This window comes from Periophthalmus magnuspinnatus, chromosome 20 (assembly GCF_009829125.3).
Source record: "Periophthalmus magnuspinnatus isolate fPerMag1 chromosome 20, fPerMag1.2.pri, whole genome shotgun sequence".
Taxonomy (NCBI): domain Eukaryota; kingdom Metazoa; phylum Chordata; class Actinopteri; order Gobiiformes; family Gobiidae; genus Periophthalmus; species Periophthalmus magnuspinnatus.
Window position 1 is genome coordinate 9,221,755 of NC_047145.1, and position 22,159 is coordinate 9,243,913.

General features: G+C 38.5%; 1 protein-coding gene and 2 non-coding genes across 4 annotated transcripts in view; 2 read left to right on the top strand and 1 right to left on the bottom strand.

Annotated features, from left to right (window-relative positions):
* itgb1a (integrin, beta 1a) overlaps window positions 1-15,098 on the bottom strand; it is a 50,029-nt gene extending 34,931 nt beyond the window's left edge. Inside the window, exon 1 of one of the 2 annotated variants that reach the window (XM_033985539.2) lies at window positions 14,771-15,098. The gene's annotated coding sequence lies outside the window, so the exon portion shown is untranslated. The remainder of the gene's footprint in view (window positions 1-14,770) is intronic. The other variant, XM_033985537.2, reaches the window with a different exon arrangement.
* Window positions 15,099-19,946: 4,848 nt separating this feature from the next.
* trnag-ucc (transfer RNA glycine (anticodon UCC)) lies at window positions 19,947-20,018 on the top strand. Its single transcript has one exon. It is a non-coding gene; the product is annotated as a tRNA-Gly (tRNA).
* Window positions 20,019-21,899: 1,881 nt separating this feature from the next.
* On the top strand, window positions 21,900-21,971 carry trnaw-cca (transfer RNA tryptophan (anticodon CCA)). Its single transcript has one exon. It is a non-coding gene; the product is annotated as a tRNA-Trp (tRNA).
* The last annotated feature ends 188 nt before the right edge of the window (window positions 21,972-22,159 follow it).

Sequence of the window (22,159 nt, forward strand, 5' to 3'; positions counted from 1 at the left end):
TTGGTTCACGGTTCTGTTTCCTGTTCTTGACTAGAATAGATAAACATGCTGGCCAGCCACAAAAATGTTGACGGAATAACGAATTATGTATTGTCAATATCTAGAGGGGCCTCTATGGGGAACGCCAACGATGAATCCAACTCACAAATTCAATAAGGAAGACTGTATTGCCTTCTCACACCCCATCTACACCGCAGCAGCAGAAGTGTCAGCCTCCTCAGCCTCTTCATCTCCTCTTTCTCCACACAAAATATCTATAATTGAGATGTTGTGCGTTGTACAAGTTTAAGACTCTACAATAGCTCTTTTGCCCTTAAGGTCGCCACACCACATCATTAGATTCTCAAGGGAGTCTTTTGACAGATGTTTTTACAATCTCCAAACTATGGATTTAGTTTAAATAGCATTTTTGGACACTCAAATACATTTTACATTGCATTATTTGTTCACTCCACACCAGGTGAATGAACAGTGAACAACTAGTATCTCACAGTTGCCCTGAGGTAGACAGAAGTGAGGTTGCCAATCTGCGCCACTGACCACTCCGACCACCAACACTCAGGCACCACATTCATACTAGGCAATGTGGGTGAAGTGTTTTGCCTAAGGACACAACAACAGTATTCACTAGAGCCAATGTTGCCCCACCTTGTCTTCCCAGCGGTCTCCTATCCAAATACTAACCAGGTCAAATTAGCCTCTGAGATCAGACAGGATTGTGGAATGTCTCACAGATATTTTACAGTTGATTAGTGTTTCATTCACATGTTTCAGTAATCCTTTTTTTGAAGTTATGCTCTGAATAGGTCATAAAAACAAAAACAAAAAATCACAATGAAAAGTAAACGTTTATGCCACTGATACAGAGAATTAGCAGTGCAAGTCCACAGCATAACAACTATTTATGCTTTCTTATGGCCCAATGCATTTCAAATCCTCATCTTCCATCATAGATCATAACAAATCTTTATTTTAACATTTTAATACCTTCTCCAAAAGACATTGTTTAGGTAAGTGTCTGAATCCAGCCAGACCAGCATCTAGCTTTATATTCGCTTCTTAAACAGCCTGCCAACCCATAACACAAGCCCTCCATTATGTAACCGTTTAATAGAATAATCGGGCTGCTAGCTACAATGTAAATAGCGGCTAAGCTAAGTTAAGTAGCTTATTGTTGGCCTTCTGTGCTTTCTCCTGCAACTACTGGCCACATATGTTGGCCTGCTGCCTCGTGCACATTCCCCCAGAACCCTCTTCAAACCCCCCACCGCACAACAGTACTAGTGGTGGTCTAGTTTGGCTTGGAGACTAAGCACAATTGGAACTAACTCACAATTTGAAAGGGCACAGTTAGGAAAAATCGCAACAGATGTAATTATTTAAGAACTGTAATGTCCCAAGCAAATGGCAAAATATATCTCCATGGATTGTGTTATGTAAAGCCAAAGTTTCAACCATTGAAACATGTACTGCAATGCATGTGATTCTTGTATTAAGGAGAGACTCTGGAGGTGAATAGGAAAAACTCTAAAATTTAGACATATCAGTTTTAAACTTCTTCTGTCGTTTACTACAATAATGTATTTTTCATGTTGTGATATAAAAAAGGCATTTTATGTGTGAAAATAGTCAAAATTTAACATATGAATCTCAAAAATATGCTGCTAGGTTAAATTCCTTTTCTAAAAAAATATGCAGAAGGGTTTTGGGATATTGTATTTAGTATTTGAGTAAACTAAATCTCACTGAAAAAGTGCCTGAAAATTCAAATTTCCCACATTTTTTTGGTTTAAAACTTAAATAAATCAGGCTTGGAATTAAATAAATACAAGATTGGAAAGTTTGGTGTATATAGGTGCTACTTTTAAAGACTGATCCTCATGTCCCTATGGAAGAAAAATGCATTTTGAGAACAATTTGAAGTCACAATGTCCCATATAAAACTATGACAGTTAAAAATGTAAACACCAAAAGTTCACCTAAAAACATAATTCTTATTTAGTGCAGCGCTATTGCCACACGTGTAAAATGTACCTACAAATATGTTTCAGTTGTTATAAGATATGTTAGAGGCCATAATGTTTGACCTGTATGATAATCACAAATGTTAATTTATTAAATAGCGTCAAAGCCAAATGAGCATTTTTGTACAATGTAATGTTATTGTATAAATGTATGCACCACAGCTCACAGTAAAAATTAGGACTGTATTGATATTTAAGCATTACATTACATTAGCGACTACAGGTGCCATAATGATACCTTCTCTGGAATGAACCAATATTGCCAATTTATTCTCTTCTCTCAAGTTTGTCATATTGCATGTGTTTAAATTGTGCAATCTGAACTGAATCTTGATTTCAAAACCTCAACCACAAACTCCTTCCGCAAGACCTTCGAAGTGAACTTTTCGCGAGCATAAAATCAATCTGATTTCGGTGGATTAAGGGAGGACCGTAGACTGGATTAGCGTGATCAGACATGTCCTTCCTCAGCAGTTCAGTCCAGTCCATAGTGTATCAGACAATGGGGGCTACGCAGAGGCCATGGGACCGTGCCAGCAGTGTATGCACTTCACGAGTATGTGGTGAAAATAGCAGAGTGGTGCTGACGAGTTATTCCGAGCTCTGCACCACCTGGTCTGAGCCATCACAGACAGACCAAACACATGGAGCTATAGGTGCTGCTTTGTGGTGTTTTACATAGTTTTAGCATCATGTGAAAGAATGTTTAGGTTCTGGTTTAGTCCTGGTTCAATCCTGGTCTAGAGAACTAAACTGGGACTACTCTAAGGATCAAACCTCTAGCCTACATCAGGACTAAACTGGGGTCAAACTAGGACCAAATTATGACGTATCCTTGGTCCAAGTTCAGCCCTGGTTAGGTTCTGGTATGGTCCCCAGTCTGATTCAGTCCTGGTTTACTTCTGGTTTAGTAATGGAGTCCTGATGTAATCCGAATAGAATCCTGGTTTAGTGAAGTCCTGGTTTTGTCCTAATTGACCCCTGGTTTAGTCCTGATCCAATCCTGGTTTAGTTCCAGATTCGGCCCTGGTTTGGTTCTGTTTTAGTCCAAAGTCCTGATTGAAACTAAATCAGGACTTGGGACTAATCCTCTCTGTAAATAACTCTTAACTGAATCATGATTGAGTCCTGGAGTAGTCCTAATTCATTTTTGTTATAGCTGAGACCTGGTTTAGTCATAATTGAGTCCAGATTTAGACCCAGTTCAGCCCTGGTTCGGTTTGTAGCCTAGTCCCTGGTCCTGACATAATCCCTGGATAGTCCTATTTGTGTCCTGGCATTGTCCTAATTCAGTCCTGCTTAGTTGGGTCCTGGTTTAGTCCTAATTGAGTCCTGGTTTAGTCCCAGGTCAGCCTTGCTTTGGTTCTGGTTTACTTTAAAATCCTGATTCAATGCTTTCAATTCAAATCAGCCCTGCCGGGTTCAGCCATAGTTCAGTCCAGGTTGAATACTTTAGCCTTAGTTTAATCCAGACCCAAACCTGGTTTAGTCCTGGGTCAATTCTTGCCAATGAATAAGTCTAAACTCCTAGTATAGTCATAGTACAGCTCTGGTTTAGTCCTGATTTAGACTTGGTTCATCCCTGGTTTAATAAAGTGTAACTAATGATACACTTTAACTGAACTTGGACTAAATCTACTAAACCTCAGACTGTAGACAAAATCTGGACTGAACAATTTTTTTTCATGAATGCCAAAAAGCTGTAGGAAGAACATGAGCAGAATATAACACTAAACAAACTCCCAAAACAATCACCAGTAACAAAGTTGAGTTGAAAATGTTGAAAAGGTGAAATGACTTTTTCGTGTTTCTGCTGGGTCGTCTCACACATTTCCGGAGCATCTGGTTTTCCATTTATAGAGCTCGGATAGTAAATGCAGCTTAAGACAGTACACTGAAGGTCCTATAATGCATTGTTCCGACTCTTTCAAATACTTTTGGACATCTTAGTACTGCTATTTCAAATTATGTATGGAAAACGTAAACAACAGGCCAATAAACTAAAAAGTGCCGCAATATAAATAAGGCTGAAATAATAGCTGCGAGTCTAGGCCATGGTAGAATGTGGTGATATAATAGGTAAAAATAAAGATAAATAGAACTCTGATTGTTGAAAATGACTGAATCTTAATAAAAATTTGGTTAATTGCACAGCCCTAAGTCAAGATATGTTTTCGACTTAGTTTTGCTTAGCATTCTTTCCTGATGTGTTTGTGGGATGCTGGCTGCGACACTGACATTGGCTTATCATTGAACTTATGGCGTAGAGAGCCTTTTGAAGCTGAGTAGCTGTACTCTATAACCCTATCTGTTCCCCGTCAGCACTTCCTGTGGACAAACACAGGAAGTGGGACACATCACACAGGAAGTCTGGATCACAGGGTCGGGAGAGCAGACATGGGACCGCCCCAGAGCTGTGGATGCATGGGACTAACAGGAAGAGGTGAGGGAAGTAAAAGACCTTCTGCTTGTTCAATAGACAGTATATGGGACAATTAGTTTGAAATGCATTGTTGGAGAATACTGTATATCCAGCCTTTTCTATTACCAATATTGATATTTTGGCTTTTGGTACCTGCTAATACTCAAAGTTAATCGATACAGACTGAACATTTATCCAGCAAGTAACTACTGAACAGCTTTGTATGAATAAAAGTTGAAACATTCTGTGATTATACGCCACTAAGCCACGATTACATCTAAAGCTGCACTGATTCAGCTTTTTCAGTTCCAATACTGCAGCTTTAAGTACCTGCCAATACCCGATGTCAGATTGGAAGTAGCATTTATTTCCTTATTTCCAAAAAGAAAATAAGACAAAACTGATCCAAATGCATTACATAGCAGTAATGTATACCTAAAGTATCTACAGAACAGCTTTGAATAAATACGTTCAAACATTGTGGTCCAAATCTCTCATTACATCAATTATCTGCCAAACCACGGCACTGGCTGAAAGTGATATTGGGAGGCTGATTCCAGCTTCAGCAAATTTTTTTGTATCTGCACCAATTACATCTAATTAAAGGCCCAACCAATCGTATGAATCATGGAATTTGGATTGCTGCCGATGTTTGACACACAGCAGTAAAATGACACAAGGAATCTGTAAAGTTTTGTTTTAATTAATCAGTTTTGTTGTTGTTGTAAATATAGAGATGGTCTCAAATTCAAGTTGTCAATTTCGGTTAACTCTTGACTCTAATTAATATTATCAAAACCTAATTTCTGAACTAAAACTTATAAGCAGATGGCAAATGGCAATAAACACATAATATAGCACACACTTGAATGTTTATTATGAATGGTACACAGCCCTGTCCTTCTTCAGAACCATTACAAATACATTACTGTCACATTGTGTCATTTGTCAGCCCAATTTGGTGAACAACAGTCATACTATCTGAAGTGGACAGAGGCTGATAACACCCCAGGGTGCAGGACCCCAGGGTGCAGGCCACATTACCCCAGGCAGAAAACAGAGCGGGCTTTGTCCTCTCGATGTGAGGTAATGCACAGGGAAAATACCATAGGGGCAGGGGAAACCCATAAATGCCTTTACACAAATGGACCAATCAGAAAGCACCAAAACACCACAAATAAAGAATAGTTCGTTATCTATCCATCCATTTGCTTCTGCACATTTTAAATTAAACAAATAAATAAATATTCCACTGCTTGAAATATGGAAAGTACACTGAAACTAGTTACAACAACCCAAATCCATTTTCAAAATCTGAATTTGAACCATTTGGATTTGCAAAAACGAAACAAATTGGTCACAAAAAAGCTAACCTATATTTTTAATTTAAGTTTTTTCAAAACTGCTGTAGAAAGCCAAGCATTGTGTGACAAAATTACTCAAACATGAATGAAACAAAACACAACTCTAAAAGTGTTTTGGATGAGACAACAACTTTACAATATGCAACAACATTCAAAAAAGTCGAGTTTACGTGTAGTAGCTATGCAAAGAAAGTAACTAAAAAAACATCATTTGAAAATTTGAAAACAAAAAACAAATTTGAATTGTATGCACCTCAGAGGTAGTGGACATTCTTGTAACAGCTGAGTGATGTTCCGACACACATCACAGTACACCGTGGGTTTAGCCAGTACACTCAATATTTGTGGTTTCCTCTTGTGGTTCACTGCAAAATGGCATATTGTGCACAGCAAAATGGCATCACTTTTGAAAACAGCTGCATTAACAGTAAGTTGGTTGGTCACAATAATTACTATATCTATATGGAAGCTTATTTAGAAAGGGCATTGATTATCTTGCTTTAGGTCATGGGCATTGGGTAGTTTCAATAGTACTGTACAGGTATCTCTATACTGTCTATTATTTAGACAATAGACTAAAGTAGTACTTTCCATATAAACATGTGGTCTTATATCTATGTAATCCCTCAGTCATCCAGATGTGGTGGTCCATGTCTATGTGGTCTTATAGTTGTTTTGATACAGCTCAACATCATTCTAAAGCTATTCAGGAAAGGTTCATTTTAGTATCTATACTTGTTCAAATGAGTATCTAGTGTGGAGTTTTAGTATGGATTAGTATCTGATTTTTGACAACCCTACTACCAACAGCAAGCATGTTTTATCTGGCACTCCTAGTAGAAGTTGGGTAGGTAGGTCAGATTCACCCATGTGGTTGGTCCTAAGTGTGAGTAGACCTGTGTGTGGTTTTTAGAAGCACTATTCTCCCTAAAGAGTAAAGAAAAATAAAACCAAACACCCAAGAAGAGATCCAACTTAAAGAGAGGGAAACATGTGCAAAAATAACTGCAGAGATTATAGACCAAAACCATTGAAAGCAACCACCCCGTAATCTTAATATGGAAATAATTCTATAGAATGTTGTTTACGGGAAGTTCATTGTGTTAGAGAATGGGGCAGTAATGTATGTTAAATGTTCAACTGATTATAGTAAAAGAAAAATCAAATCTGTCAACTGGACAAAACGGTGCTGAGGGAAGACGTTTCTCTGCTCATCCAAGCCGCTTCTTCAGTTCTGGTCAGATTGCTGGTGGACACTTCCTTATATCTATCTGAAGGGAGGAACTAACTACACTGAAACTAACTCACCTATTGGTCCTATTGGTTACAAATGGGACATAGATGATGTCTAAGGACCCCATTACTGTTCAAAGACAGATTGGACCTGGATGACTGAGGGATTACACAGACACCTGTACAACTGATTAGTCAACTAGACCTGCCCTTAAAAAGACACAAAAACGTTTACACATTTATTTGGTATTGGTGCTGACTTACTGGTGCAATAGTAAAGTGCCCTGTCCTGCTGTTCTGTACATGCTCTATGGATGGGTTTCAGCTTCCTGTTATAAGGTGCCATTTTAAGATAAGATAAGATATGCCTTTATTAGTCCCACAGTGGGGAAATTCCAGTATTGCACTGCACAGTTAAAGAACAGAAGGAAAATTGTACATGCAATAAAACAAGATAATAGATAAATAGCTTAAAATAATTTTAAAAAAGACTTAAAAATAAACTAAAAATAGACTCTAATATAACATCTCTGTAAAGTGACTTGAGTATTGCACATAGGTATGGATGAATGACACATGTTCAGTGTTAACAGTGTTCACTGTACAGTCTGACAGCAGCAGGAAGGAAACCTCTCCTTCACACAGTGAGGGTGAATCAGTCTGTCACTGAAGCTGCTCTCCAGGGCAGACAGAGCGTCCTGCAGAGGGTGAGACTCATGGCCCAGCATAGAAATGACCTTAGCCAGGACTAGGGATGGGACGATATACGATAATATCATTAATCACGATAAAAAAGGTCTGCAATTAATCGTTCGTGGCATTTTTTTATAATCGCGATCATCGCGCACGATTATAATCACCTTTACGGCACCACACTGCCTCATGTTTCCAGTTCCAATACAACGTTTAGATGTTAGTTCTGGTGTTTGCCCACTCTGACATAGCAATGACACTTGTAGCTTCTGTGCATATCTCTGTCTGAACTATATTCCGTCAGATATCAACAATAAACAAAGTCTGATCCGTAACTCTCCACAGGAACGTACCAGTGCGCGCCTCACCCGTGCGCACAGATGAGACGCTAATGTGTGCACATCTTAGATTTTTACCTACAATAATGCAAACTGTAGAATAAAACAACACATTTTAAACAATAGACAAATTAAATCTAATTCATACAGCTGAACACACATGTGCCAGAGCGCATGGTCCGAATGTGCACTATATGCACAGAAGCAAAGCTAATGATTATACACGGTATATTTTACCTACAATTAAGTTAATAGCAGAATAAACCACGCTTACCGATCGAGAACAGCATCCAATCCATCAAAAAATAATGTCCTTTACTCTTGAGTCCACTGTGGAATCTTTACTCTTTGCCATGAACCGCTCCAGGTCAGAGATGCCTCTAGTTTAACTTGTACAAACATCCACAGTGTCCTCGATCACGTTCTCCCTTTGTTTTGTCCATTTCATCATGTTTAAAACACAAAACAACAGTGTGTAAAATGCGCCATTATGCACACATTTCTGCATCCACTTATTTCCCAATTCACCAAAGTGCCTTAATTAAAAAAAATTAAGTGTTCGTCGACGGGCACTTGCGTCACTTCCGGCGCAACAAGGACCGGTCCATTTCAACAGCATGGCATTGAGGAGTACACATTTTCTTCCGGGTACGTCTGTTTACGGAAAACCGTGGCATGTGATACATCATCCTGTCCCGCTGCTCATTGGCTGTAAGGGGAAAACGTCACTAAATGTGTGTAATGTAATTGGTTGATTCTACAAGGGGAAGAGTGGGGTGTAAACTTTCAGTCATCTGTAGCACTGATTCGCTGTCTGCAGCCTCAGTAACCCACAACCCCCACCTTATTGGCCAACACTGGTGTCAATCACAAGCTGACACGTGTGTTTAGCACTGGGGAACAAAGTTGGCGCTGTCAGAAGTTTATTATGCTTGAAATCGACAAAAGAAATGCAAAGAAGTGACGGAGCAGATTTCATATTTGGAGTACTATCCTGCAGCAGATTGGACATGGAGGATCTTATTTTGTGGACATAATTTCTTGACTGGATTATATTCTCTGGACCTTTACGGAACAAATGAGACCAACTTTGTGTGAATATGTTGATGTTTGACAGAACCAGAGCGCTCAATGGTAAGTGAAGTCCAGATTCACACTTTGTGACTTTTCTATAAATACGTCTTTCCTGTCAGCACTGTGGTGTTTGCTGGTGAAAATGCAGCTTTCATTTGATGTGTAGATTGTTTGTGTGAGTGATGCAGAAGTGTATGTACATTGCTGTAAAGTTGTAAAGTAGGCCTGGGCCGTCGGAACGTTAACAGGTTAATAATTATCGCGGTAATATCGTTAATCATGATTATTTTGGCCATGATAATCGTGGGTCTAAAATTTAATATCGTCCCATCCCTAGCCAGGACCCTCCTGTCTCCCACCTCCTGCACTGAGGTCCAGAGAACAGCCCAGGACGGAGCTGGACTTCTTGATTACCTTGTCCAGCTTCTTCCTCTCCCTCTCTGTGATTTTGAGGATAGCTGTCAATTATGACCACTAAAAAATTGAAGAACATCCAAAGACCTCTCGTTGTTATTGGGACAAGTATCCAAGGTCCTCTCAGAAATGATTATATTCTATATGCCCCTCATATATAAGTGAGAACAGCATTGTTTTCTTTTTGAGAAACAATTACACTGTATTATATGAACTGCAAAATCTGTCAAACTGAAAACAATCATTTCTTAATGTTAAAATACCATTAAAGATAAATGTGTTCACAATCTCAGTGACTAAAGTCAAAATATAGAGTATTTTTTACACTCAGTTGATCAAAAAATGTTTTATGGCACCTTGAATTCATGATATGTGACCAACCATAAAACTCACTTTAACATGCACTTTTGATCATTTCCATAAAAAATAATTCTTGTTCATGCCAAGGTACTACAAATGGCAAATACATTTCATAATTGGGCATTAATGGGTTAATATTTTGTCAATTTCCATGGCAACGGTTCAAACTTTTTCTTAATTTTGCAACCCCTAATGACAGGAAACCACAAACTAAAAACTGTTAAATTGTTACTTAGTTTTTGTTTTTGATTATATATTTAAAGATGTCCCTTTAAGGACGACACATTGCGCATGTGTCTGCAATAGAGTTATAATCCATGACACGAGTGGATCACGATATTGATCTAAAACGACTTAATAAAGTACCGTGACAGAGTAATGACGTCTTGATTACATGAGAATAAAGATACCTCAAACATGGATCAATCTAAATACTCTAAATACAACTTCGAGCGGGTACATGGTGAGGGGAAACAATATGGCTAAAAGCTCTAAAAAGTCAATTTTGAATAATAGGTTCATTATTCAAAAAGGTGTAGTTGTTATTATTCTTTTTCACTTAGACCATAGTTCAACATTTCCCTGAAGCTCATGTGAGATAAGTGTTCTCCTGGGACCAATTTACCAGGCCCTTTCTATCAGCCTTTTATGTGCCTAACTAATCCTCAAATCTCCCCATCAGTTGCCAAAAGCTCCATGTCACCAAGGGGCATCCAGGGTCATCCATCAACCCACCCCAGGAACCATGCCACCCAGGCGAGGAGAAGCGCGGAGACCTGGGTGTGGCTCGCATAAGTGGGGGTTGTAAATCAGATGCTACAGCCTTAACCTGGCAGCTGCTACGTGGACGATGAGCGGACGTGTAGTCAGCTGGTTTGGACCACCACCCTCTCCCTCAAACAACCACCCAACCATACAACCCCCCCCCCCCCCCACACACACACACACACACTCCCTCCTCCTCCCCAAACCCTCCTTCCATTAGCGTGATTAAAGTCAAAGTCCATTTATAACGCCAAGGGAGAAACAGGACGTCCCGGTCAATGAGTCCTTGGTTGGAATTGAGACAAAGCTAGCATCGCAAATCTGCAATACTGGAATTTTGGAATAACAGTTTTTTCAGTAAGAATCTGCAGTTTGTCTTAATCACAATAGCAAAAAAAAAAAAAAAGCACTATTTGGAATTTTAAGTATGGCTCCCGAAAATCTAACTATGATTTTTGTGACAAGCATTGGTATTTTGTTTTGACAAGATTTGGGATTTAGTATTTCACAGTGCACATTGAAACACGACCGGGGAGTTAATCCTTTTAAGACAAGACTGAAATTTGAACTAATACAAGAATGCATTCAGAACTTGTTTGAACGAGCTTGCAACTATATAAACTAAAGATTCAGCAAGGCTATAACACCAAATCACACAACAAATGTCATAAATTTGTACCAGCTTGCAGACAGCGTATTAAAACTATTAAAACTTACAAAAGCCAATCATGAGATGCAGACACTAACACATGACTGTACTGTAAACCTATAGTATACATAAGTTGCCTGGCGATATTTTTTGGTCACCGCTGCCTCCATCACGCCTCAAGCCAGGTTCAAACACGGTTGTCCAATCAGATTTGTTTATTTCAGTGACACATGTGAAACAAAGGAGCTCATTGGTCACCCAAACTTCACCAGAGCCCAGCAATAATTTGATGTTTATAAGAGTTTATTCTGGCTCCCAGGCAATCGCATTTGGACTTCCGATACAAAATTCCCAGAGCAGCTTGATCCATGCCCCTAACATGCTTTCTCTGTTGGCCTGGTGAAGGGACATGACCCCTGGACACTGGTGCATCATGGGACTTGTTGAATATGTTTAGAATGTAATGAAGTACTGTGGCTGATCTAATGATATGAATATTCTTGGTATTTTTATGTTTATTACAATCGAAGCATTCACTGTTTTGATTTTTACATTTTTTACAATATGTAGTATTCCAAATTTAGAGGTTTAACAAAAAAACAACAACCCAAAAATACCAAGAAAACTGCAAAATATCACGTATGATATTGAAATCTAAAGGACTTTGTGATGCCTAACCCAATGTGAACGTCTACAACTTGATACATTTTGAAACTAACATGGCTAAATAAAAATCACCGCTGCATTCAAAGGTCATGAATGGATATAATTTGATTCAGCGGAACATATACAAATACATATGGTGGAAAGTCTGAACTTCCTCTTGTCTATTTCAAGACATAGAGATGAATTTCCCACAGAATTTGATCCTCGCTTGATATGTGTGTGTCTTTTTTGGTCTAGTCCAGCGCAGTGACCTCTACACAGCCTGTGCATCACATGACCACACCGGTTAAATGTGCATTGAACGTATGGACCCAGCAAAAACAATGAGAGTGACTTTGAATCCATCTAAACATACCGGTGGATAGTAATGAGTATTGTACCTACACTTGGCGCTATGAAGAGTGTCTGGGAAAGTTAGAATTAACCATATCGTGATGAAAACACCTTGAGTAATTACATATAGAAATATTTTTAGACGTGGAATTCTAGCTACAAATAATAAGCCTTTTTACTATTCTTTTAAATTAGGTCATACATTGTAGGGCTGCAAGTAATGATTATTTTAGTTGAATTATTTCTGTTGTATATGGATATTCAGGGAGTTTAACCAGATAATGGCAAATGAATACTGCAAAAAAGAGAATATTTACAAATAGATTAGCATTTTTTTGACATTTTGCTTTAACAATGCCGCTCGCTATAAAACATCTTTTGGTATGGGTCCGTATAGTCATGATTATTCCGATTAATTGTTGCAGCCCTAATAATATTGACTGAAATTTTAGCTTTTACCATTTTAACAGCCATTTAACTTAACCGTGTATAGACCTGTCACGATAAATATTACATCAACTTATCATTCAGTACATGACAGATGGAACACTCATTTGGTGGGCCAATATTTATTGTGGGTACTTTTTCTTTCTTTTTCTTTTTTCTGCAGTATAATACAATTTGAGCTGTGGAAGATTCAATTATGAACTTCTATGACTCATTATAGATACAGACTAGCTACTTAAGAGTTGCATTCTGTTATTTATTTATTCCAGCTCATGTTTTTTTGTTTTTTTTTGTACAATTTGGTACATTTGGAATACTTTTTGAGATAATTCTGTTTTATGGTTTGGTTTCAGTATTATTGTTTATCAAAATGTGTTATTGTGATAGGTCTAATCATGAGTCTACACACTGCACTGTCTGAATAGTAGACCTAAAGCTTGAGTGAGCAAATTACATGGCTGCACGGCTTCACAGGGGAACATGGGAGTCTATATTGTAATAAGCCTATTATTATAACACAAAGTTGTTTACAGAAATGCTGTTATTTTGGGACAGTTAACAATAAGATAATTACTTTTATACCACCAGACTGCAGTTGTCTTATAGGTGTTTTCACTTTGCAACAGAGTACATTACATAAATAGCTGCAATGCAATTCTTTAATTATTGTTATATTATTGTCAATTGTAATTATTTTGTTGATGATAATAGTGGATAGGCTCGTCAACAATCAGATACTAATCAATACTAAAACGAATCTAGATACTCATTTGAGCAACTATCGATACTAAAAACGTCACTTCCACAGGACAAACTTTGAGCTTTCCTGAACAATTTTTGTGCGATTTTGAGCTTAATCAGAACAAGTATAAGACCTAGTGGTAACATAAAGAAAGTACAAGAACAAACTACAATTTGTTTTGAAAATTACATTCTGAGTCAACTCCTTAGTATCGAACACTAATAGTGACACCATTAATTTCACATTTCAATATCATACCATGTCTGTATTGTCATTAACCTACGTCAAAGAATCATAAAAAATCATCAAAGTTGTTTTCTTATCATCTCTGTTGTCTGGACTCTACAGATACTAAAACACATACAAACACATAGAGAGGCATTATTCAGTCTACATGTCAAAACAGAATAAACTATTTCTGATTTTCACTGATAGTAGCCTGCTCTTTATTCATAAATATTGATGGAAAGACTACTGCAAATGTGTACTCAAGTAAAAGTACAGTTACATGGCTAAAAATGTAGACCTACTCAATTGCAAGTGCAAGTACTGCTTCCAAAACTGTACTTAAGCCAAGAAAAAGCAAAAAGTACACCTGAAAAACACTACTCAAAGTACAAGTTACAAGTTACTGTGCTGTATTCACAACTCATTTCATTTTAAATTACAATTGCATGGCTAGAATGATACTCAATTATATTTGGCTACAGGTTTAAAAATCTACTAAATAAAGTACAATTAGCCAGAAATCTCCTCAGGTACATTAGTTATTTTCAGTTTCCACCCCTGTCTATTTAGCATCCATCAGTCAAAATATTTCAGTCTTTATTGGGTTGAAAAGGTGTTTCAAAACTCTCCGTGTGCAATAGAAATAATCGTTTGACAAGTCGAATAATCGGAATATTAATCACTGACCAGTCGACTAATCGAAAAATTAACCGCCGACTAGTCAACTACTAAAATAATCGTTAGTAGCAGCCCTACTTAGAAACACTCTGGGGATATGGAAGGCCTTTTGGAGGAGCTTAAACGCGGCTGCTGTTTTATAGGGCAGTTTAATTCAATCTATGCGCAGCGCTTTCCCTCTTTTCCAAATCGGTATCCAGCAGTATACTACACAAAGGCGACAGAAATAGCACGTAGAGCGCAGACGAGCTACTTTCTCACATGTTGATCCATTCAGTTCACACACGCACGCGTAAAAAGCCGGAAAAGTCAAACCGCGCAGAAAAACACCGCTGTTTACCTTCACTGTGTGCTGTTATGTCCTCGTCCACATAAAGAAGAACCGATCCTTTTTTCCCTCCGGTGCTTCTGATGAGTAAAACCAAGCTCTGCCCTGTTGGCACAGAGCGAGGGGCCACTTTCTCCCGTATCTAAAGTCACGCTAGATTTCTGTTTCTTCTCATAGTTCGTTAGTTCCACCCGAAATCCAAAGAGTTCAATCGGTACCAAATGTGCGTAAAAGAGGAAACAGTATCCCGGTGTGAGACAGAGGACAGAGGGAGAGAGAGAGAGGCGCCTGCGTGGTCCTCTGCGTCTCGGGCTAAATCAGGAGAGCGAGAGAGAGAGAGAGAAACAGAGAGACAGAGAGGAGAGGAGGACCGCTACAGTGGATGGGACAGTGCGTAAAGGCGCACGGCTTGGAGACAGACACTTCCGCTCACCGCTTTCAGAATAAAGTCCAAGAGGGTCAGTAGCCTTGGAGTCACGATTAGATTTGCAAATAATTAACTAAGCCTACATTAATGTTCATAAACAACAAAAACAACAACAATTAATCTGTCTCATACATATTCACTGTGACAAAGGGCATACACGCTAATCATATTTTGTGACGCTTTAAACCTTGGCTACAGTACCAACAGCAACCACAGTGAGCCTAGTTGTTACAGAAGGCTATGTTTTTAAATCTGTATTAATCCCTGTCTGAGGGACCCGTTCCTGAGTTCATTTTCTCAGTCTTTTCCGGTCCTTCTTTTTCTTACTTCCCTGGTTTCCCTGCAGCTGCCGCTCATTGTGCTCCATGTGTTGATTGAGTGATTGCTGGATTGTCATTTTATTTCATTTGTTCTATCAAGAGAGACCCTGTTCCTGTTTCCTGAATGAACCTGTTGAATTCACTCAGACTAAAAGTGTGGCGTTATTTCTTTACGTTGCATTTGAGTCCAGTTTAACCTGTGTGATAATGTTAAAGTAATTAGATTCACACAGTAAAACTCACAAGAAGTTTAAAGGTACTATATAACTTTTCTAGTGGCCTGTTCATCTCCATAGACGACATTGGACCACTACTGGATGAATGAGGGATTACACTGTCTCCATGGAGATGTTATATATAATGTTTTACTGCTCAAAAAAACCCCATGTATTCTTATTGTGAACAGGGTCGCTTTTACACAGACCAAACTTTTAACCTGTGGCACTACCTGCTTGTCTCCGTGGTGATGGATTTGTCTGATGTAATACTGTCTAAAAGTAGGTCGTCGACTTCCCACCAGAAAAGTTACACAGTGCATCTTTAACATACATAAAACAAAATGATAAAAATTACAATGTGACCAAATCGGTGAGTCTGTAAAACAATAATCCCAGGACAAATCTGTATCTAAGGAAAATCTGCCTAAATAAGTGGGTTTTGCAGGCACTCATGTTGCAATGCTGTACTTTTATAGTTATATAAAAACGTGAATTATGTCAGTGTGACGTCACCCATAGTGTCCGGCACCAGTCAGAATCAGAAGACTTTTATTGCCATTGTCAGTGAACACAACTCACAGACTAGGAAGTTATTTCGGTGATAAAGAGCAACATAAAAACACTGAATAAATACAAAGAAGGACATGCACAAAGGTAAAAAAAAGATATGAACCTTATCGAGGGGGTAGCAGTTACGGGGTGAGTTTGGACTCGAGTCAAGCAGGAGTGACCACGGGGAAAGGCACCTCATTGGTCTGTTATTTTTTATTTTATTTTTTTTCAATAGATAGTGAATTTGAGCCAGGAGCGCCCATGCTCACTTCCTATTTGGAACGCAGCAGCTAGCAGGTTAGCTATATCCATTTGTATATATAGTCTATGGGTAAAACACTCAAATAAAAAAGTTTTAAGCAAGTTTATAAAATTTAGGCATGGCTATTTGGAAATCAATTTTATTCTACAAAGTTAGACAGACACAATAATTCCTTTTCCAATAAATCAGTGTTTTATTTTGAAGCATCTGTGTGTTTACTTCCTGTTGTATTGACCTCACCTTGACACTTTCCAGGCCATGTGTGAAATAAGACCCCCTCGCCCTCCATTAGGCCCCACCCTCACGCATGCATTACTTCCTCTGAATTCAGATGTATTTCTAGAACATGATTCAAAAAGCAAACAATCTGATGACAAAATAGGAAGATGCATCACCAAAGGCATTATGGGAGTGTAGAGTGAGGCATGACAGGCAAGTATCAGGGGGCAAAATGAAATTATATCAGCGGGAGTGCATCTTTGAACACAGTTTGGAATAAGTTTATTGCCAAATTGTAAACATCATTTGGTAATAGTGTTGTCACGATACTAACATGTCAAACTCGATTTCGATACTAAGGAATGGACCCGATACTCGAGTCTGATACTGACAGTCTGATACAGCTCAAGTTCATTCTAAATCTATTCAGGAAAGATTAATTTCTGTCCTGTGAATCTAACTTTTCAATATTGATACCTGCTCAAATGAGTATCTAGTTTTGATACTAGTTTTTGTATCAATTTCTATTTGATTTTTGATACATTTGGCAACTCCATTTGGCCATTTATCTGAAGAAAACTGGAGAACTCTGATTACTCTGGTAAAGGGAGACTATAGATGCTTATTTTATGTTTCCTCTTTCCATCTCATAATTGTATGTGTATCCTAAGTAAATAATTTGAGTTTTGTCAGTGACATCCACCCGCAGCTTCCTGTCCACTGTCTGATCTGTCAGGATTGATTGATTTTAGTGTGTCTTGGCAAAAACCTCATAGGGATAGAACAGGAGCGGAAATGCTCACTCGACCCTGCGTCTGACTGTAAGTAGCCAGCTGCTGTGTTTAGTCAATTTATCTTAAATTATTGAGATGAAAACACTCTGTTCCATGTTGCGAGTTAATGTGGTAATACAGGAAGTGCTTCACTGTGTTTTTAAACTCCACACACCTTGATTTCAACCCTGGAATTATAGATCTCTACTGAACAAAAGGTAAAAGGAGCGGTTAACTTGAAAACTGCCATTACATGACATCACAAGGTGGAACAGAGCATTTTGAGCTTTGGAGATGTACAGACTAATAATAAAGGATTACTCAAACATGTGTGAAACAAAACACAACTCCACATATGTTTTTGATGAGGTAACAACATTATAACATGCTTAAAACTCACAAGAACCCATTTTGTGTAATATAGGACCTTTAAATTACCATCACAAAGCAGCTGTCCGTTATTTTGTGACATGGGGGCCACATCCGGCTCCCCAGCAAGATGTTGATAATAATACCTATAGCCTAGTAAGTATTACAGTGGGCTATATTTTACAGACATTTCCTTATTGTTGCACTAATGATCTCGTTGGTCTGGTCCTCCGCTACATGCCTGGATTCAAATAGGGCCCTTGGGAACTGTCCACCCTTGCATCAGGCTCATGTGGACATTAGCTGCTACTTTTATTTATAAATGCTTCACTCCTCATTGATGCCAAAAGGGAGCCACACCTATTTGAAAAGTGAGACCATGCTTTCCATAATTTTCTGACATAAAATGTTAAAATTCCATGGATCGGTAAAGCTAAATGCATATCTCCCCTATTACATCTGCAGGACTAGTAGTTTTGGAGAAGTTATAATAAACATGGCTTAGTGTTGTTTATGTGTGTGAAGTGCAGCAGTTATTTTTGTTACACTCACACACTCACAGTCAATGGAAACTCATGACGTGTTTGGACCTCTGAGCTCACAGCTGACCAAGTTTGGAGAACATGGTGCCCAACAACCACCCACCCACAAGAAGGAGCCCCACAACACTGCTGCTGGTAAGGATGTTTTGTCACGTCATTTTGAGAGGAATTTGGTGGTATAATTTTATAGATTGCTCAAACATGCACAAATCACTCCAAATACTACTTAAATGGTGAGTGGAAATAACTATAGCATGGTTAAAAGTTCTGAAAAGTCCATTTTGTAGGATAGGTTTGCTTTGAATGAGATCATTGTCAAAGAGAAAAAAAAAACTTGACATATTAAAAAACTTATATAAAACTTGACATATTACTGGTTTAAAGACTTTTAATAAAGCACTTTCTGTCTCAATAGGAAATACACATCATAATTTACCATATTTGAATTGTGTTGACAGAGAACAACTAGTTTTTGTTTCATGAATTTGCCCAGTAATTATAAAGTTAAAGACCCTGTACCTGAGTTTACTGTCCTGGTGAGTTATTCCTCACTTACCTTATGCATTCTGAGCATCCTAATTATTCACTGCAATGAGTTTATAAGCACTTTTAACAACTTTCAGAGACCAAGGCGGAGTTTTGCTGTAACAGTAAAGATAATGACAAGTAGCATGCTAACAGCACACTTCCTGATTATTGGACAGTAAAATACTTTATGATGCAGACAGTGCAATGCAGACAGTACCCTCCCTTTGCTCTCTGCACTAAGTCACTCCCCCTTCAGAGTACTATCACAACAGAATCAGCATGCTAATGAAACATCTGCATATCGCATCAGGTTTGTGAAGTTGTTGTGTACAGTTTTGTATCATGTTTTTGTATATTTATGGAGAATTGTGCGTATGGATGACGTAGGCTTGTGGGCTGAGCATTGGACTGAATCTTACAACTAATTGTAAGGAGGGATCGAATAGTGCCCGGGAGAGATCACAAAATTACTGAAACTTGAATGGATGACATGTAAAAATTCTTCAGGAATGTTTTTGATAAGGGAACATTATTATAACATGGCAGAAAGGAAAAAGAAATCTATTTTGGTTTAAAACTCAAAACCATTCCCCTGGTAACTGCCTGCATACCCCTGGTGAATGGGGTCTATGCTATTTTAAGAGAATAACTTGCATATTTTTCCCTGTAAATCACCATTATTGACTGTATGAAATGTCCCATATGGACCGGCTGTTTTGTAGTTCATGAGCCTTTGCCATGTGATCAGACTGTCCCCAGTTTAAATCTCATGAACTGTGTTTGTAGTTTTTCCTCCTCGGACACATGGTGCTCCACGCTGCAGCTCTGAACCTCTGTAGCCCCTCCCCCAAGCCTCTCTGACCCCTCCCCTGTTCTTCTCTGCCCCCTCCCCTGCTCCTCTCTGGCCCCTCCCCTTTCCTCCCACCACTCTGTGAAAACTCCACGTTTCCCTTCAGAGTAGAACTGTTCTTTTCTCATGCGATGGTGGTATAGTGGTGAGCATAGCTGCCTTCCAAGCAGTTGACCCGGGTTCGATTCCTGGCCATCGCAGTCAATTTCCTTTTGCATTTTACACTTAGGCAGGAATGTATGACGCAAATTTTAATATAAAAACAAATGCAGTGAAAAAAAGAAGACAGATTAAACAAGAGAAGCACATAAAGTATCTTTCTCAAACCAAACTGAATTCAAAAGACTGTCCCCTCAGATGAGGATTTTAAAAAGCTCATATTACACTGTTTTCTAATCTATGTCATAATAAATAATAAAAACACAACTCCAGGTATGTGTTTGATGGGGTAGCAGCATTATAACATGGCTTAAAACTCACAACAGTCAATTATGTGTAATATAGGACCTTTAAACAAATGCATTATGTGGACTTAATAATGCATTAGGTGAATATAGCACCGACAGCTGTTTACAGTGCATTACTCATTATTTCCACACTCAGTAGAGGTAAGCTACTACTTTCACTCTGCACCAACACTCATGCACACACCACATTCATACAATAAGGGTGATGTGTCTTGCTTAAGGACACACTGACAGTTACAGGTTTCAATTACAGGTGCTTTTACTGCTCAAACACGCCTTGAAAAACATGCATTGTTACTGTGAGTGGGATTGCCTCTCAGGTCTTTCCTTCCTGCTGCTGTCAGACGGTACAATGAACACTGTTAACACTGAACATGTGTCATTCAACCATACCTATGTGCAATACTCAAGTCACTTTACGGAGATGTTACACTAGAGTCTATTTTTAGTTTATTTTTTAAGTCTATTTTTTAAAGCTATTTATCTATTATCTTGTTTTATTGCATGTACCACTTTCCTTCTGTTCTTTAACTGTATGGTGCAATACTGGAATTTCCCCACTGTGGGACTAATAAAGGCATATCTTATCTTATCTTATCTACAGATCATTTATATATTACTCTATATTATCTAGTCCAGCGTGTTTATTGCTTTGTACAGTTGAAAGACAATCCAGCTCTACCAGACCACTTTACTTGCGGCAGAATCCTGACTGATCCAACTTTTTTCTTCCAACAAAAAAAAAAAAAAAAAAAAAAAAAGACATGCACACCACTACACCACCATCGCATGAGAAAAGAGCAGCTCTAGCCTCCAGTGAAACGTGGACTTTTCACAGTGTGGTGGGAGGAGAGAGGGGAGGGAGGGGTGGAGCGGGGGAGGGCCACTGAGACTCAGCTGAAGTATTTTAGGGTTTGCCGAAGTATTCCTTTAAAGGCACTGTACCTGATTTTTAAAAACACGCAAAACAAAACTAGTTGATTTTAAACTGTTAACAGTGGTCCCAAAGTTATTCCTCACTTACCTTATGCATTGCCATCGCAGTAAAGCTAACAACAACTAGCATACTAACGGCGCACTTCCTGATTCTCGGACAGTAAAGTGCTCTATAATTACATGCAGACAGTAAACAGACTTATTTTGACCTCAAGAGCTGCGTATGAAGTAGATCTGGGGCAAGACACATGTTGCTCAAATACATCACATACAGGGACTAACTGAAATACTTTAAATACCGGTATATTATAAAAGAAACACTTTTTGAAGTTAAAGTTGTGGACTTAAGACAGAAATGTCTGAAACAAAATAAAGATGATGATGATGATGATGAGTTTGGTAGACCCCCTCCCTGCTTTACTTCTCCATATTTAAAAAAAAAAAAAAAGCTGTACTAAAGTCATGCACATGGCTTAAAATCCATGTATGTGAAATAAAATCATATACTTAAAGGTCTGTGAGAGATCAGTCATATAGAAATACCCACTTCCTCCTTTCAGCAATGTGTGATTAATGATGTGTATGTCCACTTTGATACATTTAGCAATTCAGCTGTTTATGGGAGATACAGTTTATATACTGTGTCTTCTATTTATGAGCTATGTTTACAAAAGTCAAGACTCTGTGGCGCAACGGTAGCGCGTCTGACTCCAGATCAGAAGGTTGCGTGTTCAAATCACGTCAGGGTCAGAGCTTTTGAATGTATTCTAAGGGGAGCAGCAACAGTCTTAAAGGGCCCGTTATGATGTTGTTTCCTCATCACAAACATACTCAGAGTTGTGTTTGGTTCTATTCACACATGTTTAACACACAAACCCTGCATGTTGAGGATTACTTCTTTTCTCAAACTGAAAACACTCTGTTCCACCGTGTGATGT